The 26,661-nt window shown below is 35.2% G+C and overlaps 1 long non-coding RNA gene across 2 annotated transcripts; it reads left to right on the top strand.

The window, feature by feature from the left end:
* On the top strand, nucleotides 1-25,883 carry LOC112641286 (uncharacterized). Of its 2 annotated transcripts, XR_003124579.3 has the most exons (5): nucleotides 5,529-6,071; nucleotides 8,756-8,921; nucleotides 10,967-11,094; nucleotides 24,608-24,801; nucleotides 24,895-25,883. It is a non-coding gene; the product is annotated as an uncharacterized LOC112641286 (long non-coding RNA). The 2 variants fall into 2 exon arrangements; XR_007407994.1 differs by lacking the exons at nucleotides 5,529-6,071; nucleotides 8,756-8,921 and adding an exon at nucleotides 1-120.
* The last annotated feature ends 778 nt before the right edge of the window (nucleotides 25,884-26,661 follow it).

The following is a 26,661-nucleotide window of genomic DNA, read 5'->3' as shown; positions in this document are numbered from 1 at the left end:
AAGCTTAGGAACCTGAGTGCTTTCCGTGACACGAGTTCTTAAACACGGTTTTTCTTTTTATTAAGCAACCCGTTGTAGACATTTTTGACAGTAAAGACAACTGCTACTTTGCTTAAAGAGGTAAATGGTCTCTGAAAAATTTTGAATGGTTTCCATGTATTTTGGTAAAATAATTTGAAAAAAATGTATTATGTTCTGGGAGTTTTATGCATTATCATTTAAAAGAAAATATGTATCAATTAGCAGGATAGTTAAAATTGTAATGTGCCCTTAGTAAGATACATTTATTGTGGGTAAATGAATGTCTCAAATTAATAATTTACTTTGGGATTTGCAGTGAGGTCGTTGTTGATGTTTCTGTGAGTATATGGACTTTTCTAAAGATTTTGTAGTTTGAATATAATTTTATCTATCTATCTAGATATATATGTGTGTATATATAAGTATGTGTACTTATATATACTTCTTTGTAATAAAATATATAGAGATTCTATTTTTAAGACAAAGGGGGTTTTATAAAACATTTTAAGGCAAGATTTGCTTTGTGAAAAGCATAAAAGAAATTTAGTCTATAATGACAAGGATTTTGGGATAGATGACTACTTTTTAAAAAATTAACAAGTATTATATATTCTTCTGCACATTGATTTCTTGGTCTGTAAAATGGGGCTTGACAAAGAGGGCTGGAGAGGGAGCTGAATAATATTACCTGAGCTATTGTCTATTTTTACAGGATTGTAAATTTCTGAGGGACAGTTTAAACTGAGCATGAATTCATGCTTTTTCATAGTTCTCTAGGTTTACAAATTGGTTATCTGACAGCTTCTTGCTCTCATGAAATACATATTTTCCTTCCCAAATGGATAGGCAGAGAACTTTTTTTATACAATTGTTCTTGCTAGAAAATAAATTTTAAGCCATCGCCTATATAATATTCTAACAATTGGTAAATTTATAAAAAAGTGAAATTGAGATGAACAAGTTAATGATAAACAAGATCTTTTTTTAAACAACTTATTGTTGCCATTTTTACTATATTGCTAGAGAGGTAAAGCACTTTATAAAGTGTTGTATTTTCTTTTTGTCTCCATTTCTTTTTGTAAAATGATTTGATAAAATATTATATTCCTGGACGGGGGCGGGGGGAGTATATTGCTCAAAGAAAACCTATGTGTATAGATGCAGCAATTAAAAATCTTTAAGTATCATAAAAGGAAGAGAAGACAAAAGAAGCCAAAATTAATAGAATCAACTTAGGAAATGAAAACTTCAGTTTAAAGAAATCACATATTCCAAGGACTGGTTTCGCTGGTTTTCTAATTGGTTAATCAATCATACCCAACACAGAATCCAAAGATCCAGGGTGGAAATGATTCCTTATATGCTTCCCATGTTTCTGTGCTTCAATAAAAGGAACAGGAGAGAATTCAAAAAGATAGATCTGAAAATGGGGGGGGAAATACAATGAATGAGAAAAGAAAAGTTGAAGCTGAGATATTATGGGAGAAGCGATAATATGCTTTTACACAGATATTCAATATTTATAATTTAGTAAAATATTAATTTGAAAATATTTAACATTCAGAGAAGATTGCTCATTTATATACATTTATAATAATGGTAAAAACCCCTTTACTAAATATTTATCAACGTGTGGAAATGTATTTGACAAAAGGAATTATATAAAAACTGACTCAGCCATCTGACATGACATAATAGGGGACTAAAAACATGGTTAAAAAATACTGCAGACAATGAGTGATTATAAGTTAAGCACAGGAGTGACAGGGAAATCAGTTACTAGAATTAAATACTTAAGATACATTGTTGGTCAAAATCATACAGCGTTTTGAATAGGAACGTGAACTGTAGAGTCAGATGCTTGCATTTCAAATACAGGCCTCATCACTTATAAGCTGTTTAATATCGCACACCTCTCTGTAGCTTACTTCCTTGTTTGAAAAATGAACATAATAATAATAGAAATCAGATTAAAAGGATTTTAGGAGGATAAAAGTGTATTATGTGTGATTGTAGACATGTATGTGGTTGTATATGAATATGTAATTGCATGATTATGTTATTGTGTGTGTGCATAATTGCATAGGTCATTATGAGAAGCGTCTGCATATGTGTATGGGATTGTGGACTGTATGTAATTGTGTATGTGTGTGTATGTGTGTGTGAAAGTGTGCATGTGGTTATAGGTACACGCATATATAAATATACATATGTGGCTGCAAAGATGTATGTGATTGTGTATCTATATACATACAATCAATATGTGTGTGTTTTGAGTATTTGAAACTCCAGATAATGGACACATAGTGGGTCCTCCATGGAAGTAAATTACAGTCATAAATGGTAATTGCATTGAAAAGGACAGAAGAGAAAAAAAAAAAAAGGACAGAGAAAAGGAAGAACAAGGGACAGTTTGGGAACATTTTAACTCTAGAACAATTCGAATGAAATTAGCATCCTTTTGTTTACATTCAAAAGAACAAGGATGAGTTAGGAAGATTAATGGTCAGAGATTAATTTAATCACTACTAAAAATGGGGCAAAGGGGTTCAAGATAACACTATAGAAGGAGGTGAATGTTAGTCTCAGATATAAGTAGTTCAAGAATCTACGAATAAGAAACTTATAAGACTTTACTACAAATGTCCTTGATTTGTTTCTAAGTCCTTTGCATGGACTTTCCTGATATATTTTTTTTAAGATTTTATTTATTTATTCATGAGAAACACAGAGAAGGCAGAGACATAGACAGAGAGAGAAGACTCCCTGAGGGAAGCCTGATGTGGGATTTGGTCCCAGCACTTCAGTATCACAACCTGAGCCCAAGGCAGATGCCCACCACTCATGCCCCATTTTCTGATATAGTATTAAAGTTATAAGTTTTCTCCATTCTGTTAATATTTCAATGGGTCCATATACTCATGTTCTGAGAATATTTAGGTTGTAGAGACCTAGGGGGGAAGTTTCTGGAATTTTTCATTTAGTGCTTAAGAATTTTATTTTTTGTCCCCCCCCTATATTATGTTAACAAGTGGCTTATTTTAGGAGCAAAATTATGTGAATTCATTCTGCTGGCTTCTGAGCTTTAGAGTTAACCCTGGACAGTATTTATTAAATGTTTGCACAAGAAGAATTCGTGCCACTAGGAGAAGGGTAAATATACAAGTTAAATATACCAAAGGTGATGCATGGTTGGTAACTACCTTTACTTCCTCTGTTTGCTGCTAACTTTGCATATTAAATATTATCTAGATTCTAGATGCAGAAGCATGTTCTGTCAACTTGTAAAAATTCACCTTATTATTCTTTTATGACACAAATTTCTCTCATCCTGTTCTAATGCAAGTTACAGGATAAATCCTCTCTTCCATAGAAAACCTATAGAAGAGTTCAGATGAATTCAATTGGCTTGTTTACAACGACAACCACTAAGAAAGAAATTATGGCAATGATCAAACCTGTTTACTTCATTTTTAAATTTCTAAAACATGTTAAATACATTGATCAATTAGCTTATGTATTAGTCTGTCATCGGTAGTATTATTCTCTTAATCTTTCAGTTGAAAGCAAAGATTTCTAATTATTTAAACATTTTTTTCTTTTGAAGAACACAGTCTTTCTAAAAGATATCTGAGCTCCACATCATTTTCATAAAATATGGCAAATAGTAGGCATTCATATTTTCCTGTTACAGCTAGATAACAGGAATCAACTCAAGGTAGAAAGACTTGCTCCAGGTTATGTGGTAAATCAGTTGGAGAACTGATGGTTTGGATTGGCAAATTCAATGACCATCTGAGTTAAAATGATATTTTGTTTGAGAAGATCCGTGAGAGAAGAGTTCATTTGGATATATTTAGTATAGCTTGTATCAAGTTTTACTTTTACATTCCTTTACAAATTTACCCAAACATGGAACAGTATTGCCAGGAGATATCAGAACTATGTAGTCACTTTTATCAGATTTTTTTCCATTTTTAATGTCCATATTCTCAGGAAAGCATGTTCCTTAGGATTCATGAGAGATGCCGGAATAAAAGTCAAATTCTTTTTTAAAAAAAGATTTTATTTATTTATGAGAGCGAGAAAGTGAGACAGAAAGCATGAGTATGAGGAGTGGAGGGTGAGGGACCAGCAAACTTGCACTGAGCATGGAGCCCGACATGGGGCTCAACCTCAGGACCCTGAGGTCATGACCTGAGCCAAAACCAACAGTCAGACCCTTAGCCAACTGGACTACAAGGAACCTCAATCAAAGTCAAATTCTAATTTATTAATCTGAAAGGCACCAGGGTGTGCCTTCTGAAACATTTAGGAAGATAGATTTGCTTCTTCCATTTTAGACAAAGTCACCTTCTAACTACCCTAACAGTTGAGAAGTCTTGTCTTTAGTCTTTGTCTAAAAGTCTTCCTTATGTTGCTTGACTTAATCTATCTAGAAAGTTGGAAGTTGAGGCTGATGTGTATAAAACGAATCAAGGAAAATTCAGTCCATGAATCACTTATTGCCATTGTCTGTCATAGTAATTTCTTTAGAATCTCATCTTTAATGTCAAGGAGTATTAATTGACCATTGAATATCAGACTCCAGAGGTATAAAGAGCATGAGAAGCAGGACTTCCCTTGAGTGAGTTTATGATTCATTTAAAGAATGAGAAGATACACTTAAAAATATAGTTCACACAATGAGCTAGGTTGTGCTAAGTACTAAATAAGTGGTAGAGTCAATGAGGGTCATTGGAATTTAGTAGTGAGAGGTTAAAATAAATTGAAGTAATTGGGGGTGGGGTGCGGTTCATTAAAATGGTAAAAATAAGCTGGTCTTCAAAGAAAAAGTATCACCTAGACAAAAATTGGTAAATAGATTTTTAACTGGAGTAGGAGTTCCAGTGAATAGATAGTGGCTTTCTAGACCAATGTTAAACATTGTAAGACTAATTCAATCCATACACAAAACTATCACCTTTATTGATAGGAATATTGGAATGTAGAATGTATGTCTTATTTGAGGCTATCATATGACTTCCTATGACTTTTCTCTTAAAAATTAAGCCTTGAAACTAGCCTATGAAAAGGTATGAGTAGATGAAACAAATCCTTTTCTAGCAAATTTCTTGGAGAATCTTAGGATACTTCACAACCTGTTGAGGTAGGATAGAGAAACCCAGGAGAGCAAGAGTAGAAAAGGACATGTTAACAATAGAAAAGGAGTGTATTCCCCTTATAGGCTGGTGAATTCTGGAGGTAGAGTGAGAGTCAACATGTGCCATGCCTGAGCGATGTCTTTTGATTCAACCTCACCAAGTAATTCCTCTCTTACAAAAAGGAACAAATAAGGGGTTTGAAGAAAATGAACAGTTTCTCCCCTATTATCCTCAAGAGAAGATATATATATATATATATATATATATAGATATAGATATAGATATAGATATAGATATATATATATATATATATATGGAAATCCTCAAGGGTATATATATAAATGGAAATGTTCCAGAGCTTCTTATACTATTTTATCAGCCCAGGTAAGTATACAGAGAGAGAGCAATGTTTCGTTGTGTCCGCCATGGGGGTGGGTTAAAGGATCAGTGGCAAACTGCTTCATATTTTCTGTCCCTAAAGATGACCATGAGGATATTCTAATTGAGGAAAATGATAAGAAAGAGACAGATAGGCATGGAGGCAGGGGCAGGTCATTCAACCCAGATAGAATAGTAACTATTTTGCCTTGATGATGAGGTTAGTACTGGGGGATGCTGAAGGGTATTTAAATAGTAAGATTTTCAGTTTTGTTTTGCTTTTACAATTTTATGTCCTCTCACAAAGTATTCACAACCTTTCTTATTCTGTGTTCTTATCTCATTCTCCTGGATCTTTACATTATGTCAAGCACCAGCAATTGGATGGAGGAAGAAGAAACTGTTTTTATCACTCTCTTTTTATTCTGCTGAACAAGTTTGTTCTAGATGTTTCAGAGAATTTGCTCTGCATAGCAGTTTTCATTTGTGTGGTGGTCAAGTATCCAGAGGATTTTTAAATGTAGAAAGGTAAGTGTGAGAAGAGGGGCAAATGAGGTCTGAAAGCTCACACCAACATTATTTTAATAATTCTCTTCATTTTTTTAGGTTCTCTGAATACTCTTTTGTATTTTGATGATTTATTAGAACATAATCATTTTAAGGACATCGGTAGAACTTCTGGTTCATGATAGGCTCTTAGTTATGCATCGAGATATTTTCTTGGGTCAGTTTATTTTATTTTATTTATTTATTTATTTATTTATTTATTTATTTATATAAGTTTTTTTTTTTTAATTTATTCATTCAGAGAGAGAGAGAGAGACTGAAAGGCAGAGACACAGGCAGAGGGAGAAGCGGGCTCCATGCAGGGAGCCTGACGCGGGACTCGATCCTGGGTCTCCAGGATCAGACCCGGGCTGCAGGCGGCGCTAAACAGCTGCGCCACCGGGGGTGCCCTTGGGTCAGTTTATTATCTGGGTCAGTTTATCCATGATTGTACCTAAGAGGATGTAAATATATGCAATTCCAGACAGTTTTGGAATAGTGGACAATGGGAGGTTAATGACTGCTATCCTGTCATATTTGTACAAGTTGATGCTACTATATTATTATCATTTGGCTTCAAATTTTGACAATACTGAACAATTTGGGGACTGTAAACAAATCATTAAACCTTTGTAAGCAAAAAAATACAAATAAAAATAAAAAAAAATAAACCTTTGTAAGCCTTAATCTACTCACCTGTGCATTAGGGATAACACTTTCTGCCTTGCCTACCTTACAGACTTTTATGAGGATAAGATGTAGCAAGGGAAAATTAGTAAGTGCTTTACAAATTTACATAATTTTTATAACATCTCTGAGACAATTAAAGAGTGGAACTATAAAATCATTCATAACCTAATCGCTAATTTAAAAATGCCTTTTCCTGTAGGAACTTTATTAAACTCCATTCTGTATTCATCTCAAAACCATCCAAACATCCCACACTGGTTAGATGATAATGTGGATACACCATTGTCTGTGATCTTGGCTAATGGAGAATGTTAAAAAGAAAAAAATAGCAAGCTTATGGGGCCAATTGTCCTTAACTTAGTATTAACATATGCAGAAGTATTACAAAATTGGAATTTGTTTTTGGTAGTTTACATATATTTTTTTTAACTACAGAAATTCTTTTTTTAACTACAAAAATGCATTTTATGAGCATTAATCTTTGTATGAAGTCTATACCTGTTATATATCATTTGATAGCCTGAGAGAACACGATATATTAAGAAGTTCGATATTAGTGTAGAAGTGAAAAATATAGCTAATTTGTGTGTTTCATAGCATACTTGCCACTATTCATATTGGTAATAAGTGTCAGAGTATCAACTCTGGGCTGTTTTCAACCATGAGCTGTGTATTCTTTTAATGGCTGGCTTTTGCTCACACCTTTACTTTCAGTAGATATTGTTTAATATTGATATGCCAAAAACCATAACAGAATCATCATTCTTAGTAAAGCTTGAAAATATATTCCTAGGAAAATACTGGCTCTTACCTAAAGTATACTTTGGATACTGAAACACTGACTTGGGAACAGATTGATAATTGGCATTGTGTTGCCCTCACAAGGAATTATTTTGGAACGAAATGAGATAATGTTGATTGTGCTGTATAAACACAGCAGTCTTCTAAAATCTCAGTTTTATTTTGTATTAAAATATTTGCCAGTATCTTGACTAAAATAAATATATTTTAAAAAGTGTTAGTAGTTGATCAGTATACTAATGTCAAGCATGACTGTTTCAAACACATATGCTTGGCCTATGTCATTGTAAAATGCTATGATATAAAAGTTAAAAAAAAAGGCCACAACTGTGAAGCCGCATATATATACACTCTGGTTTTTTGCCTCATTTAAAAATTACGACTTTTGGTACTTCAGAAATGGATGTGGTTCTCAGACCCCCTTGTTTATCTCTAACAAGAGATAGATGGAACAAGGTTTTATGTTCTTCTAAACCCCATTTCCTATTAATTCTGATGCCTTTACTTTCCAGGTCCGTTTGTGACCCAACCGATATTGTAAATGGAAGTGACTAATTTTTTACTTTTCTTGCTCTTTTCTAAAGACCAGTGCCCAGATGACCTTCACACCTTTCCTTGCTAGCTAGAGATTAGAGGAGCAAATGGAACACACCAATGAATATGTGACACGGGGTTCAATTTAGTACAGTCTTATTGTTTGCAAAAGCCATATTTCTGGTAAGAGCTGCTAGGGTCACTACTACAGAGAACCAGCTCTTTGCTGTATCCTGAAGGCAGAATGTCAAGACTTAAAAGATGTAGCCATGGCAAAAAGAATGAAACACTAGGAAAGATCCTGCATCCTTCAGAGGTCACTGTAATCCTGGATTCGACTCTGCCTTCCATATCACTGTATTGTTAGTATTCATAAAAGTAGTAAACGTTCTCAAGTTGATGCACTTGATTAGTTGGATTTCTGCTATAATTTTGGTCAAACTCATAGAGAGCAAAAGTGAACCCATATTTTTTGATAAAAAAAGAGTTAAAAGTGAGAATATAATTTTTGTAGCAGATAAGAAAACCAAGATCAGAATCATCCAGTCTATAAAGTCATTATAAATTTTTCTTTAATCCAGATATATGCAAATATTACTATAAAAGTAAATACAATAATTTTCTCATGATTTTTCTTCTAGGCAGAATTTTCACTCATTCTGAGAATCTATTTACAGAGAAACTGGTGCAAAAAAAATAATGATAATATCCAAATAACCAAAAGATTACCATTGCGAAGATTAATTAATGATATTCTCTTTTCATTTAAATACTGTTGCATATTGGCAGCATGCTTTACAAGGCCAGGTTAGTTCTCAAGAAACTATAATGCATTTTACATTTCATTTGTCAAATGTTTGATTTTTCCCTTGGAAATATTTTCCTATAACTCAATTTTTGTCATTCAACAATAATATTTAATCTACTATATATAAAATCACAGAATATTTGCTGCAGTCTGATCATTGTCTTTGTTAATATTATTACTAGAGCTTGTAAAATCTACCTGCAGTCTACATGAAACCCTACATATTAAATCTACTGAAAAATGGATTACTTGACTTTTAGTGTCAATTTGCTTAATAAGTAATTTCAAAGATATCACATTTTAATTCTGGGTAACAAGTTTCTAAGACTCAGGTTAGGTTTTATTTCAAAAGCCAAATAATTAAGTTGACCCACACAAATCCACATGAATCTACAGCCGACTGAAACATCTTTGGACTCTTAAGAATACAAAAGAGGATATTTGCAACATCACCAGCACAGAAATATCTGAGCCTGGTTAGTCTCAAACAAATTAAGAATGCCGTTCACTCACTGTGATATCAAGAGTCTATGATGTCATTTCAGAGCTATGTAGATAGAAGCAAGACAAGGGGGGGGGGGAAGAGAAAGAGCTGATTCATGCTTAAAAAAAAAAAAAAGAAAGAAAGAAAGAAAATCCTAAATAATAAGGCAATGGCTCCAAAGCAGTGACCAGGAAATTACTTTCTGAGTAAGATGCTCCAGGGCAAAAGTCTTTCTTTAACAAATATTGTTTAAGGCAGTGAAATCTGTTTGCCATCATTTCTTTCCTCCCAGGTGATTAAATGCAGAAGAAAAACAGTCATTTGATAGCCACAGAAGCTATTTACTGAAAGTATATTCAATCACCATAAACATTATTTTTACAGCAAGACTAGCAAAAGATACTATGGGGGATCTCATAAAACATTTTTAAAAAGAAAAAAAATGTTACTACCATATATTTTTAGGAGGGCTTCAGAGTGATCTGTATGCAGCTGTTTCCTCCAAGTACTGCCTGACATTGCAAGCTCTGGATTTGGAGCCAGATGGCATAAAATTCAGTTCCCAAATGGGAGAGATTTCATAGGCTAAAGAATAGGTTCAGGGCTTGTTTTGTTTTGTGACTAAGGATAATTCCTGATTATTCTCTCTATATTTCTCATCTATAAAATGAGATAACCTGTTGTAATATAAACACTAAATAATTATGAAGAATTTTATTGCCTACATATTTTATTTATTTATTTATAAGGTTCTATTTATTTATTTGAAAGAGAGGGATAGAGGGAGAGAGGAAGAGAAGGAGAGGATGAGCAGGAGAAGGGGCAGAGGGAGAAGGAGAAGCAGGCTGAGCAGGGAGCCCGATGTGGGGCTTAGTCCCAGGACCCCCAGTATCATAACCTGAGCTGAAGGCAGACACTTAACTGACTCAACCACCCAGATGCCCTTGCTTACACATGTTAAGGACAGAAAGCAAAACAGAAAAAACTTCATGATATGATCCCCAAATTGAAATTTTCTGTTTTTCCTTTCTCATCCTTTTGACATCACTAATTCTGTTTGACATAACTGATTGCATAGGAAAAGACTATCACGTTCAATTTTCTGCAATTTGTAAGTGGAAGCTGCAAGGTTTAGTTTGAAAGAGAAAGGACAGACCCAAACTTTCAAGATGCAGACTGGCTCATCCGGAAGTGTGAAGTGCTACAAAAGGTGGTGGCCAATGCATGTGATGGGAGGAAACAGCTAATGTGATCCCTGGTGATCCCTGGTGATTAAGGGCTTCCATCATGTGGAGCTGGGATCCCTCTCAAGGCTGACTGAAGAGACTGCAGAGTCCCCTAATGCTGGCTGTATGCTCCGCACATTGTCCTTTGGTTGTGATGTATCTCTTTTTGTTTTAGTCCTCTCTTCCTGGGAAGGTATGAACCTTCCTTTCACATCTCCCGTCTTTTCCCGGTCCCAGGGGAGGTGTCAACTCTTTAAACCTTTCTCTTAATGATGTAGCCTTCTGAAGCACAAAGGTAGAAAGGGACTCAAGACTTTTTTCTTTTTTTTGTCAGTCCTATTATACCATCTCCTTGAAGCAATAAGAAGAAAATTGCCTAAATCATTTTTTCTTGACATTGGCTGCTCAAAGACCATCTGTGGAAACTTTTGAAAATACCAGTGTGTGAGCCCCACCCCAGAGGTACGTTGCAGGCAAGAGTATTTTTTAATTTTTTTTTAAAGCACTCTAGTGTAGCCTGGTTTGAGAACATCTAGTTTGGTATTTGAAGGGGAGAAAAGGCAAAGACGAGAAAGAAGTAAAGAAAGGATGGTGAGAACTATTAATAGTTTAAGAAGTATTCTGTTTATAGTAGCTTTAAACTATAAACTATGTTTATATGGTTGTTTGAAAAGACCAAGCATGCCTTCAGAAGGAAGTTTGTCCCTACTCAAGGTACTCAAAACTCTATGTTACAGGCTTGAGAGGTGTTTTAAGGGTATTTTGAGTACGGGTGGCATGGCTGGAATGTATTTGACATCTATAAATATAACTCTATAGTGCTGGATTCCACAATTCTGGAACGTTAAAACACACAATATTATCTTAGTAATTTCAGTTTTTGCATGGTTAGTAGACATTGTTCAAAAGAATCCAATGTAGCATTTGTTTGTAAAGACAGAATAAAATCAATGATACGTACTTTTTTAAAAAAGGGAAAAAGGACAGTTTTGCTTACCCTCCATCAGAGGCTCATTACACTGTGACTTGTTATGGAAGCCTGGCCCTTGGAAATTTTTCCAAAATACTCAAACCGTATGCATAGTCTGATATAGATTTTCCCGACCCACGTGATATTTTCCCAAGCCTTATACATTGGCCTGATGTTTTTCTTCTATGATGTGTTCTCTTGGAGTTTTTCTTCCTTTTTTACAGTTTCAATTTCCTCATTATTTGGATGACATTTAAATTTGTCCCAGTCCCTTTATCCTCTTAAATACTGGGTTTTTTCTTTTTTCTCATTCTCAACTGATTGCTGAATCATTCCAAAGGGAATGTATTCATGATGCCATATGAGGGTAGTCATCTCTGATTCTTTTTCATACAGACAGCTTAAGAAAGTATGTATTTAATTTTAATGGTTCTTATTTCTTACTTTTGATGATGTTGTCAATGAAAACAATGTGAGAGGCAGATCACAATCCCCCATCCAAAGAAACCCCCCAAAACCCAAAAAACTCAGGATGATACGATATTCTGACTTTATCAAACGAGCCCTAGGATATTCCTCAGTTGTATTTCAAAATATTTATGATAGAAGTGTGTTTTAAATATTCTTTCAGTATACTTAAGACTGATTATATTAATCTACAAATAAGCCTAATTAAGTAATAAAATTCATGTATTTAGAAAGAGCATTAAGTAACAATTTCTTTTACTAAGTATAACAAATACCCTATATAATTTTAGTAATATGTTTTTCTTTTGAGAATGTGCTGAGCTTCTGGAAAATAATTGGTAATGGCCATGATGCTTTACTGGCTGAATTTAATATAGAGAGAAATACATTTAAGAAAGAATATTGAATGTGATCTCTAGGGTACTGAGCTGATAGCATTTTTTTCCTGAAATATTTAAATTATTTTTATATAGAATATCATCCCCCTCTTTCTTTGCTCCCAAAGGCTAACTACTGCTATATGGGGAAAAATATTTAGATTAGTTTCCAGGATTTTATTTATACCCAAATAATGTAATTAAAACAATTTAGCATAGACTATATACAATTATATTGAAGTGTGTATGTGTATAATAGTAATGATGATAATAATAAAGATAAAACTAATATTGGGATCTTGATATTGTAGAATTCTTAAATGTAAGCTATATTTTTTGAAGAGCAAACCACTTTACAAAAGCATACTTGTATAAATGCAAAGTTAAGATGGGTTTATTTTTATAAATAAATAGGCTTTTCATGTTTTGTCTTTAAAACACCATAATATATTTCCAGAACTATTATGACCAGAGGCTATTTTGAAGTTATCCTGTGCACATAGCTAGTGTGCAAGGCTAGGCTGGTATGCCTGCTATTTTGATCTTTGTAGGAAGACTTTTTTCAGAGGGTTGAATTATTATTTTTTTTAATTTGATAAGTGTTCACCTGCACAATGAGAGTGTAGTCTTTACTACCCTCTCTGGAATGTTTTTCCAAAAAGCTTGGTCCCCTAGCTTTCACAATTGTGAAATATCCTATGAATGTTTGATTTTTGTTTTCATCACAGAAGTGATGAGGATTTGGCATTCCAAGGAACTGGCAATAATTTGAAATGACTTCAACAGCTTGGACCAGTTTTCTTCCTCTGTTTGCTTGAATGGATATATATTCCTCTGGATTGTCCTTGAGCATTCTCTTTCCCTGTGGTTTTGCTGGAATATTTCCCAGATCACATGGTCAGGGTCTTTAACTTATGTCTCAGTTCTGCTACAAGGAGAAACTCTTGTGTTCTCTGTAAACATTTGGAAAGTTAAGTGGAAATATCCCCAGGACAGTTTCAGGAGAGGAAGTATGAGATATTTTCACTTCCTCAAGGAAATAATAATAATAATATTAAGATATAGAAAATATTTTAGTGCCAGAGACCATAGAAACTGAGCCGTATTAAAGATTGACCATAGTTTGCTTATTGGAGAACTCTTGTGTAGTGGAAGTGCAGATGTGTGCTTCCTTTAACTAGTTATAGCTTGACCCCTGTGAGTAGAGCATTGTCTCTGAAAGAATTTTGAAGGCCCCTGAAGGAGTCCTGTGCAGACCTCAGAAAGTTGTACTGAGGGAAACTAGAGTAAGAAAAAAATATAAATTAAGAAAAAGAGTAAATTTTTTTTTAAAGATTTTATTTAGTTATTTGAGAGAGCATGAGAACAAGAGAGATCACAGAGGGAGAGGAAGAGGGGGAAGCAGACTCACCGCTGAGCAGGGAGTCTGATGTAGGACTCGATCCCAGGACCCTGAGATCATGACCTGAGTGGAAGGCAAACTGTTAATGGACGGAGCCACCCAGGGCCCTGAAAAAGAAAACTCTTGACATCTGTTTCCAAAGCATAAGAATTACATACAAGAATAGACATTATTGGTAGTAATCAAGAATTATTTCAGCATCAAGAAAGCCTGTTACATGTTCAATTTGTTCAAGAAAAGGCACTTATCCTAAAAACATATGTTTTTGAGATAATTCCTATACTCATTCTGGGAGGGAATCAATCTAGTTCTTTATGTGAAGATGAGGAAGCATAAAACCATCATGATTAGGTCATTTTGTTCAAGTCTGGAGGAGTCATTGCTTAAGCTTCCTGTTCCTACAAGCTGGCTGAGACTATTTCAGAAGCCAATTCCCAAAACCTCCCAAAGATTTTCCCAGTAAACTTAACAAATTGTACTCTCCATTAAAAAAAAAAAAAATACATATATTAGCAAATGCAGAGTCTTTGATAAGTGAATATCTAAGGATTAAGCTGACTCGCACTGGAATTCTTTTTTTACTAAGGGAACTTTTCCACAAGAGTTTTTGTTCCTTCTTCTTTTACTTCCTTTTTTGAGATTTCTCTAAGAATCTCAGTGGTGCCCTCAACATGACAGACTCAAAAATGACATATACTATGACCACTGTCCCACTGAAATGGAGTGAAATAGTTTTCCGCAAGTTTTAAGCTTTGCTTTTTGTTTCTTCCAATCAGAATTCAGTCTTTCTGAAAATGATGTCTATGTTAGTTTCCAAGGACTGCTATAGCAAAGTACCACAAAATGGACTGCTGAAGCAACAGAAATTTATTCTCTTATAGTCCTGGAAGCTAGAAGCTTGAAATTAAGATGCAGGCCAAGTTAATTCCTTCTGAGGACCATGAAGGAGAATTTGTTCCCTGCCTCTGTCCTAATCTTGTGACCTCAGAGGGGTTTCTCAGTTTGTAGCTGACATGTTCTCTATATCTTCTCATCATCCTTCCTCTATGTGTGTCTGTCTCGGGACCACAAGTTCCCCTTTTCATGCTTATAAAAGGTCATATGGGACTCAGGCCCACCCTATGACCTCATTCTAACTTGATCATCTATAAAAACTCTATTGCTAAATAAGGTCACACTCAGAAATACTGAGGGTGAAGCCTTCAGTACTGTTGGGGGTGGACACAATTCACCCCATAGCAATATCACTAAATAGGATTAATGAAAACATCATCTTACATTCTGATGTTTGAACATGTCATTTGATTGTTTCCATCAGAATTTACTCAAGACCCAACTAACAACAAAAACATCTCTGATTTTAATATAGAGGCTGTCTTTCCTATTTTTCTGTTCTTAAAATTGAACTTCTTAAAAAAACTGCTTTGTGTTTTTTTTAAGGTTTTTTATTTATTTATTCATGAAAGGCAGAGAGAGAGAGAGAGAGAGAGAAGCAGAGACACAGGCAGAGGGAGAAGTAGGCTCCATGCCGGGAGCCCAATGCGGGACTCGATCCCGGGACCCCAGGATCACGCCCTGGGCCAAAGGCAGGCGCTAAACCGCTGAGCCACCCAGGGGTCCCTGCTTTGTGTTTGTGGTCTTCATTTCCACACCCCACATTCACTACACTCTGGTATGCTTTCATGTTATACTGCACTGATAAAATCCTCCTTATCAAGTTAATGATGATCTCTATTTTGCTAAATCCTTTTGAGATTTTTTTCTGGCCTTCATTTATTTGTCTTTTCAGATCATCATTGAAAGATACCATCTCCAATGGGTCTTGAATATCCCTGTATATTCTTCCTTTCTATGCCAAGAAAGCAAGTCCCTGACTACTCTTGGGACATTTTTCAGGGTTGTGTTTCCAGCAAACAACCCTAAGGAATAAGGTAACATTTTCTTCCAGAAAAAGAGCATGTTTGCTTCTATCTAGCTATGAAAGTGGTTAATCTTCCAAGCTTAGTGTTGCTTTTCGGTAATACAAGCCACTGCCTGTACTGGCATCCATCATGGGCACTTCAAATCATTCCATGACACTCAGAGCACATGGGAAACCAGTATGACCATCATGCTGCTCCCATGACTACTCTTTTTGCTATGAATAGTAAAGTCCTTTTGTCTCTAACCCAGGAGTCGAGTGTGTTCTGCTGGTATTCATGTGCCAATAACAGTTAAGCGCTTATTAGCTTGCTTATAGGGAAAACTCTCAGACCTTTCACAGTGTTTGATAGTCGTTTGATATTATTTGACATTCTCTAGCCATTCCTATCAGGTTTCCTTTGGAAGAAGTTCCTTTCTACTGGGTCATCAAATGTCAGAGTTTCTTAAAAGTCATAAATAGGCCTTTTTCTTGTAGTATCTTGTTAGGAAATTTTTAACACATTGCCAACTGTGGTTACCTTGGTGATGCCCAGATTTATTTCTCTAGCCCAGAGCTCTTCTCTGGTATATCAGTATATCCAACTACTGACTTGACATATCACTTGGATAGTTCAAAGATACCACAATTCATGATGTACATGGCCAGATTCATAGTCTTTCTTTTTAAACCTGGTCCCCTTTTACCATTCCTTCTCACAGTGGATGACATGGCCATTAATCCACTTGCTCAGGCCATTTTCTTCTTCCTATCCCTGACTTTTCTTATCTAATCTGTCACGAAGACCAATTACCTTTATTATCTCAATATCCATGGGATCTGTTTATCTCTTCATTGTTATGTCATTCTGTTCTTAGCTACCATTATCTCTAAAGTGGACCTCTTAATGTGCCCCCTCTACATTCATTCTGTTCTTCCTCCAATCTGTTCTCCAACTGAAGCCAGAGTGAATGATCACTTTAGAACTCACATTGAATCATGTCATCCCTCTTCTTAGAGCCTGCTTAAAACTTTCATTGCACTTAAAGTAAATATCATCCATTGACTCCATTCATTCTTTGATCACAGCCCACGTAAAGCTGTCAGTGACTTCTTATTTGGATTTGGATCTTTTATTACATGCTGAGATATAATGCTGCTCCCTTTCTTCAGAGCACTTTTGCGGATGGTCATTATATATCCCTAGTCGACTATTTAATTAATGTCTGTGTTTCTTCTCAGCAAGTAGGCTCCATGAGAGTAAGAACCTGTTTGAGTTAGCTTACATTGTATCTCTAGCAAGTAGTATAGTGTTTGTCCTCAGATTGGCACTCAGCTATTTGAGAATGAACAAAAAAGAATGAACACTTTGGATAAGCTACTATACATTTTTCTTTATTATAAAATGTTGGTTGTGATTTAGCTGGCAATTCATACCAACAGATGTTTTAAAATTATACATCAAGTCATTTTAGCCTTTACTTAGAATTCCTCATGACTTCCTATCACAATTAAAATGAATCCAAATTCCTTTGCTACAAAGCCCTACATGATTTAGCTCCCTGCTAATCCAGGACCTTTCTTGCAGCACTCTTTCTCTCAGCCAATACAATAAAGCCACACTGGATGCTCCTCCCTCATTTCCACCCAGGAGCTCATGGGCCAACTGTCCCCTTAATCTTTGCCTCTTGTACGCCTTTTGTCCCTTGAGCTCTCAGCTTAAATAGTGCCTAGGGTTCCCTGTCCCTCCATCTTAACCAGTGATTCAGTCATTCTCTCCTCAGTGCTTTTCACAATTTGGCATTTTTCCCATTTGTCTATTTACAGCCCATGTTCTTTCACTCTAACACACATACACGTATGTGCACAAGCACATATGCCTCATCCTGCTAGAAAATTCCTTTCACGTAGACTTTCTCATTCTCTGACATATCCCCAGGACTTATAAGAGTGTGCGAGATACATTGTAGTCACTCAACAAATATTTTTTAAATAAATAAACACACATTCTCAAAGTTAAGGGTTAGGAAATTTCCAGCAATGCTTTTGGTTTAGGATGTTAAAACCACTTCTTACATTACCAAATGTGAGAGTGATTCTGATTTCTAATGTGGCTCAAAATAATTTTTTTATAACTTGAAGTTTATCTTTAAGTCAATAAGGAATCAGAATGAATATGATTTCTCTGTTTTCTTCGTCACTGGATTACTTTGAGAACAAGATGCCTATTTCATCTAGCAAAGTAAAATTGGGCAAAGATTTTAAGTACAGTGAGAGAATCTTCTGATATTTAATTTGGGGTTAGTGTAAACACAGGGGAGCCAAATTGTCCCTTAACAATCCTCTGATCTTGAAGCATACCTACCTTCTGTACTTTCAATGTTTGTATTTGAAAACAACAGGCTGTTGTTTCAACCACAAGCATTATAACACAGTCAACCACAAGCATTAGAACACAGTCAACCACAAGCATTATAACACAGTCAAAAGTAGAACTTGGTTATTTCAACCTGGTTACCTTTATGTTGGGTATTAGTAATTTTTCCCCATTTTTTCTCATTCTTTAAAGGTACTAACTTAAAAAGAGCAAGCTAGCTCATCTACTTTTCCTTTGAATTGCATTGACTTCACAACTATGAATTAAAGCTTGAAATCTATAAGACTCCTAAGCAGAAAGTAAGGACATGTTTAGAAAGAAGTTAGAAAAAATTTTAGCATTTATTTGATATAGAGGAAGAAAATATCCTTCCGATGCAGCTTAGCACTCCTTTTATTTTTTACTAGCTTCCATAAGGTAAAATAAAGTATAAATTCTCCTACACTGTTGACAACCTTTCTGAGATGTTTTGGTCTTTCAGAGTTAGCCTTAGGCAAAATTTTGAAATATTTGGAATTATCTTTGTGAATCTTGTATTAGAGCTTCCCTTTATTTTGACATTGCCAATCCGTTGCATCTAAAGGTCTAACATTTTAGCTCCTCATTTTTATCTTTTCTTGGCAGTGTGCCGTATGCTGTGTCTTTCTCTTCCTTTTCTCTCGCCCCCCCACCCCCATCAGTGGCCTTGTTTAAACTGATTAACAAATTAAAACTAGTTAGGAAGAGCTAATTTTTAATGCATTGCCTTTCAGAAAATGTATTTTTCTTTAAACTAGGGGCTAGGGGCTATCTCTTCACTCAAAAATAAGACTTTAATGACCTTCCTGTTTAAGGCTTTACAGGTTTTGAGGGGTGGTTGTTGTTGTGTTATTTGTTGTTGTTGTGTTTGGTATTTTGGTAATCAAGTAAGAACAGAGCAATTCAGTTTGAACTAACAAAGACATTAAGAACTGTAATAATTTTGTGGAAAATTCCAACAATCACATAATTTTGTGGAAAGGAAGACTATGATTTGGCTAATATATTAAGTAAAGCTCTGATAAATTTTGAAACACACAGCCTCTAAAAGGGTATAAGACATATGATGACACATAATCAAGTTTGTCACTTAAGACATGTGAAGTGTAATCCAATACCTGGTACCTAGGCTGTCAGGGCGATAAAACCCTTTCTGGAATATCAATGAGCCAAAAAGACAACAAACATGGCCAGTACCAATTGCAGGATTCAATTGTGAAGGGTGGCTGTGAACAGTGCTCGTGGGTTGTTGTCAGAGCATAGTTTCATGTTTCTCAATTTAGATGCCTTTTTAGGAGCCAGAATCTACACTGTGTTTATTCTAAAATACTTGGTATCTGGTACTTTGTAAAAAGAGCGCCCTTTGGAGAATCTGATCCCCCAGAGGGTAGAAGTAGAGTCTCTTGCTTAAAATCCCAGATCCAAGATTCTTTACTGAAAATTAAAATGTTCATTATTTCCTATCCCTCCTCTTTAATTTTCAACTACAATTCAAGCATAAGTGGGCATGAAATGATTATATGGCAAAATTTCCATCAGTCAATAAACAGCCTAGACAAATTAAACAAGATAATATTTGTTTAGTGAGGCACATTCTGTTTGTCAATAGTAAGTGCTTTATAAGTAGCAGCAATTACCTGAAATGTAGTATTATTATTAATAATATGATCTTCTGCAGCTGTGGGTTGGGCAGCAAGGTACTATTCTGATTTTTAGAGATAGTTAGCAACTTATCTTTTCAAAATAAGGAATGGTTTTCTATTCAGCACTCCATCTAGAAGATATGTTTTTCACCTAAAGCCATGAACTCAGTAAGATGAAGACTTATAGGAGATAAATAGCAGAACCACTTTGCTTTGGAGAAAAGTATGAAGGTTGGAAGTGAGTGGTCTGGTTCGAAACAGTACAGATTGAGTTAGTAAGTGGTGTTTAGTGGAGACTGGCTAACATATATGTACTTAGCACTTAATACACGCTAACATATATGTACTTAGCACTTAATACACACATATGAATATAGAAACAATTCTAGAAAAAAAGAAACAATTGTAAATATGTAGGAAATAGAATACATAGATATATATGAATCCATTTAATATATTGCCATATCTCCATGTTTCTAGTCTTTATAATGACTCCCTATGATGACTATTTTCCTCAATTTATAGATAGAAAATTTGGCCTGAAGAACTTTCAGTGAGTTTTAAATCTCTAGATAGCTCTATGTTATTGTAAGGTTTTCTGGCTCCAAAGTTCGAGTCATGGACCATGTTAAGAAAGAAATCAGATGATAATGATGGACTAGGTGGTCAAGGATGGGTGCAAAGACGTGGTGTAGCAGTTTGGGTACTAGACATTCCTGGGTTTGACTATAGCTCCATTAGGTGGGATATCTTGGTCAGGATAATTATCGTAAGCTTGGGTTTCTTTATTTTTGATATGGGGCCAGTGATACTTCTTAACAGACAGTTTTGAGGATTTCTTAATAAAGAGTAGTAGGCTTGTTTGGCACATAAGAAGCTTAGAAGTAGCCACTCTGTCTTAATAACAATGAAAAGGTAAAGGAACTAAAAATCAAAAACTCTTCTTATATCCACAAGGGAGGTGAGGTCATAGGACAAGCCACTGCCTCCAAAATTGGAGAAACTAACAGGTGAAGATAGAAAATCAGAACTTACCAGAGCAGAAACCCACAAGTAGAAGCATCAGTGAGAATCAGTGTTGGTGTAGGAAAATCTGAACTATAACTGATGAATTGCTGGGGGGTAGTGTGGATAAGTCTGAGAGTTACAAAGTCCAGGGGACTGAGTCATGGGGCAGTGGGTAGAGGGGCACATTTTTGTGAGTTTTACCTCCAGGAGCTTCTGGCAGGAGAAATTTTGAAATATGCTAGAGCTTTCTATTCTTCTTCATAAGCTCTGCCCTCAAGAGAACCTATTTAACCAAAGTCTAGTTTGTTGAGGCTTTATCAGGGCCTAACTGACCCAGAAAAATACACCTGCACCTAACTGTAACCATTCTGTCCCACCTAAGGAAGGGAAAATAACCTAAGAAGCACTCATGAGGTTTACAGTTCAGTGGCACAGGTTCACTAGAAGACTGAGACCTAATTAGAGGACTGCAGAATGCTTCCTTCTTTCACATCTCAACACCAATTATTAAAGGCCCACTTAAAAAAAAAAAATAAAAAAAATAAACAAAAAAAAAAATAAAGGCCCACTTATAGCAGTCCCTTTTATCAGGAGATCATAGTTGGTTATAAAGAAAACATCACAAGGCATTCAAAAGGCAAACAAAACAAAAACACAGTTTGATGAGACAAGAACAAATATCAGAACTAAACTTGGATATGGCTGGGATGTTGGTATTATCAGACTGGGCATTTAAAACAACTTTGATTATTAATATGCTAAGGGCTCTAGTGGACAAAGTAGACAACATGCAAGAACAGATGGATGATATAATCACAGAGATGGAAATCCTAAGAAAGAACCAAAAAGAAATGCTAGAGATCAGAAACAGTGTAATAGAAATGAAGAATACCATACCTTTCATGGGTTTTTAGTAGATTGGACACTGAGAAAAGGATCTCTGAGCTTGAAGACACCTCATTGGAAACCTCTAAAACTGAAAAGTGAACAGAAAACAGACTGGGGGAAAAAACCCAGACTATCTAAGAACAATGGAATAACTACCAAAAAAGTAATGTGTATAATGGGAATACCAGAAGAAGAAAGGGAGAAAGAGAAGAAATCTCTGAAACAATTAAAAATTTTCCCCAAAGTAATGCCAAGTAACAAACCACAGATCCAAGAAGCTCAGAGAATACCCTGAAGGATAAATGAGAAAAAAACATTACAACCAGCTATATCATATTTAAAATACAGCAAATCAAAGATAAAGAGTAGTAGGCATTCAATGATTAGAAGAAAGACTCCAAAAATTGTATGTAGCTTCGGTTTACTGATATAACTGTTACTTGGTAAATTGCATGTAGCTAATGCCATAATAAGCCTAATAATAAGAAATTGATTATTTTGTTCTATCTAATAATATAAGAAAAAAGGACTTCCCATTATTAGGGAGAGGTGTGGAAATTGATGGACTATGGACATTTGTAGCCATCTTTATATTACCTGGCACTTTTTTTTTATAGATTGTGGCCTGAATGGGTCGTATGCTTGGTTAGGTCGTATGCTTGGTTACTTTGCCAGATAATATGGAGCCAATGGCAATATTAGTGTCAGCACATAGATTACTCTTCACAGGGTATAAGGGAGAAATCATTCAAAATTGAATTTAAAAATATAACCTTTGTGTCCTTTGGTTTAAAATCAAATTGTGTGCAGATTGTGGAGATTATTTTCTACATAATGAGATGTTAGCAAATAACACATACTTTTTCACATAACTGTCACCTTAACCCCTACCACCTAGAGACTATATTTCTTTCTTTGTATTAGAAAATACTTAGGGATTATTTGAGGTCATGAAAGGGCAAGAGGGTCTCAGTCTTTGTATTCTCTGTCACTGTCTCTCTTCTCTCATCAGAACATTTCCCAGGATGAATTCTGAAAAGGTTCTTGTTTTCTGAGCCTCCTGCTGGCTCCATCTCCTTCTTGAGCTGTGTAGCAGGGATGCCCAGAACATGGTAGAACTTTACTTGCAGGACATAAAAATGTGGAAACGTCCTTGGGTTCTTCATCTTAGAGGAAATAGGTTTGAAATCTTGACAAAGGAAGAAAGCCGGAGATTTGACAGAAGAAAATAAACCCTTCCAGTTAGAATCTATGATGATTCCACAGCTAATCTTTTTATTCTTCCCTATTGACTCTAGAAATATCAGGAAAACTTTTGGATTTTCAGACCCTCATATTTTATTAATGGATATAAAATCTCAAGCTTTATCTTTCCAAGTCAATGTTTCCAGCTGTGGGAAAGCCGTATAAATTTTTAAATAATGCAAACTCTTTATTTCTTATTCGCGTTTTTTCAACCTGTAGATCCTGAAAATATATTTTATTTTATCAAAGGTATTAACAAAGGAAAATATTACAAAGAGCACTATAGGAGAGGTGCTGGATAATCCTGGTGCTGCATTCAGTTGCGTAATTTGGAGATCTATGCCATGGGTCAGGTATTGATTTCTCTCACATCCTGCATGGCATCAGAGAACATGCTAATATTTAATAAATCACATTAACATTGCATTGGAGTCATTTTGTGTGGGTGGAGGTGTGTACAGGTCTACTTCCTTGTATTTATATAAAGTCATTGCTAGAAATTTAGCTTTTCAGATTCAATCTTGCTCTGATGTCTGGGATCAGGTGAAGTCTAAGTTTTATATTTCCTCTCTTGAAAAGGAATATTTAGGAAATAAACACAGAATTTGGAGTTTGGATTCTTTCCATTTCAATAGGCAACATTTTATAAACAGATGATTATTCCTAGATTTAGGGGAAAAGAGATGCCAGATGGTGAGGGTAAAAAGCAATGTTCAAGCTGAAAATATTACAATAAAGGAGAGAGAAATATAGAAAGAGCTATATAATAAAATGTTTTTCAATTATCTGTTTGATCTATTTCAAGCTTTTTCCAGAGTGCAACTTCTTAAAAAAATGAGTTATAACTTCAGACTCCTAAGAGGCCATCACAAACAAAATATGAGTAAAAAATACAGTAATATACACCTTGACAGATGCTTTCTGAATCAAGTTTTAGGGTTTCTAATTCCTATCTTTTTATGAAGAAGTCTATGCTGCAAATTCTCTAAAAATAGCTGATTGGCCTTGATTGAGGGCTTTATTTATGAACAAGTGTGATGAGTAAATAGTGTAAGTTCCTCTGAGTGGTGGAAGTAGGTTAGGACGGTGGCCAAGACTTCATTCTGCAAGTATTTATAAACATATTTTATGATCTGAGCCCTCATTTTAGTGATCTACTTTCAGAAGTGAGGACAGGGAACTCGGGGACAGGGTGCTATTGGTGGTGAGGGAAACAAATTTACTGAACTGCCTCTGACATAGAGTTTTGAAAAGTAAAAAGTCTCGGCCTCAGAGAGGACAGTTCAATCCAAAGTTAGTAAAACTTCCAGATTCTTCATTTGAAACTCGATTTTTGAAAATATTGAGTGATCTAGCCTATGCACATCCATGCCATGTCACCAAGTGTGTACTTCAGATGAACTCAGAATGTCTGGATGACATTAGTCTGCACTTTCTCTTTGAGTATGAAATCAAAAGAAATGATGACCCTAAGGAATAGCTGGCTTTCTAAATTTGGAAGAGCAGTTTGTGTGTGACTATTCTATTTCTGATTTTTAGGCATGTTATACTTATAAATCTTAGGATGAATGTTAATCAATTCTGTACTAGATTACCTTCAATGATTTCTACACTAACTGTCTTTACCTTTCTATGCATGTCCCTTTGCAATGTGACTTAACCACTTCTCCAATCAAAAGGTAGAGTCTATTTCCCCACCTCTGGAATCTGGACTCATCTATGACTACTTGCTTTGCTCAATTGGATGTGGTTAAAATAACATCTGATCCTGAGTCTCAACAGACCTCGTAGTTTCCACTTTGCCCTTTTGGAATGCTTCTACCATCATGTGAGGTCTTGCCTGCCATAAGATGAAGAGCTTCATGGAGCAGAGGTGAGTCATTGCAGCTAATGCATTTGAGAGGGACCAGCTGAGAGGCAGCAACAATTATCAAAAACGTGATTGAGGCTATCATATGTCTTCCAGCTCCAGTTCAACCATCAGATGACTTCATCCACTTGAGTAACCCTGGAAAGGCTTAGCAGAATTGCCCCGATGAACACCTAGCCCAAGTTGCAGAATTGTGACCAGAAAAAAATGTTTGTTGTTTTAAAGCACATTTTGCGGTGGTTTGTTATGCAGCGACATTACATGATTGAAATACATTCCTAGCATTTAAATTATTGGATTTCATTTATGTTGTCCCTTAAGCAACAGTCTTACCTTGATTTTTACTTAAAATTACTTCAGTGCTAATGCATTAAGTAGCAATGTGTATTGAGTACTTTCTGCATGCAGTGTGTGATTACACACCTCCTACTTTCTTGAGCTTTACAAAAGGAAATAACCAGGAATGAGAAGCACTCCTTGATCTTAATGAATTACAGGTTCCTGTTTTGCATTATTGCTTAACTTAATGTAGCAAAATAAAGCAGACAAAGCTTGAAAAGCAAACAAACAAAACAATAAAAGGAAATAACCAGAAGAGTTTTGTCCTTATACATTGATACAGTAAATCAACACTACAGATTAAGAACACTCTTTTAAGAGTCTATAGAATAATTTACATTTCACTCTGCCACATACACGGACATATTTACCAAGGACTTAACATTAGCAGGTTGTAAAGAAAAGCAAAAGAATATCAGAGGGGGAATTCTGAAGGATGAGTTTTGACATGAGTTCCTTTTCTGGAGAAAAGAAAGCTTGGTGTATAAATGAAATTCTGAATAATAAACAGTGTCAAGGAAAATTAGAACTTGTTCCCAGGAAGGCTAGGAAGCCTCAAAATAATTTTAAGTGTCTGTTAATAAGCTTTCAGCACTGTTACACATTATATTTTGTTGTGTTCGTTGATATTTGAACCATTGTTTCTACAGTAGGTGTTGCCAAAGTTGCCAAAATCCTAAACAAATATTCTTTGGGAACAGGGTCTCCTTCTAACTTAGAAAAATTTTTTCTTCTTTTTTAGTATGTCTCCCTCAATGTTTACCATAATTATTGAAGAAGCAGTTATGTATTTTAAATGGTTTTAAATTTTTCCCTTTATTTTCTGATTTTTTTCTCTCCTCTCTGCTTTCTCACCTTCTCTTCCTTTCCATCTATCATCTCAGTTTATTTGCTCTTTGTTCTGAAAGGTATTTGGAGAGTGGTAGGATACTGAAATTAATTGTATTGTTAGTAAATAGACGTCTCTTTAGAGAGCAACTTAGCATGTTAAATAAGTTAGTACAGGACAGGAGGGCAAGAAACAATAATTATTACCTGATATCAAAATCTAAAACACCTCCAAAGTAGTTATTCAAGGGTCATAGGGCTAGAATAAAGAGGTTATTTACAAAAGAAGAAATATAAATGGAGCCACACTAATTCACCCTGGCTTCCTCTGAAGCCACCTCTTACCCCTCTTGTCTTTTCTCCTAATTCAGGCCGATGCTGTGAACACTTAAATCAGAGAATTGATTCCAAAGTGGGAAATAAATGTTGGTCTTAATTGTGTCAGACATTAATATCTTGCATTGCAAATAATTGCTGTTTTTCTAAATGACTCTTATTGGGACACTTCAATTTGATACTTTGGCTCCTCTCTAGAAGCAATGTGTTGCTAGACCTCATTGCTAAGCAACACCACATAGTGAGAAAAGCCGAATTCTAAGGTTTTAGCATTAGATTCAAAAAATATTCTTGAGCTATAATTTAATATTAAATAACATATACGGGGAAGCCCTGGTGGCTCAGCGGTTTAAGCACTGC

Source organism: Canis lupus, chromosome 33 (genome assembly GCF_003254725.2).
Source record: "Canis lupus dingo isolate Sandy chromosome 33, ASM325472v2, whole genome shotgun sequence".
NCBI lineage: Eukaryota > Metazoa > Chordata > Mammalia > Carnivora > Canidae > Canis > Canis lupus.
The sequence above is the reverse complement of the archived record's forward strand: the minus strand, read 5'-3'. Positions and strand labels throughout refer to the sequence as shown.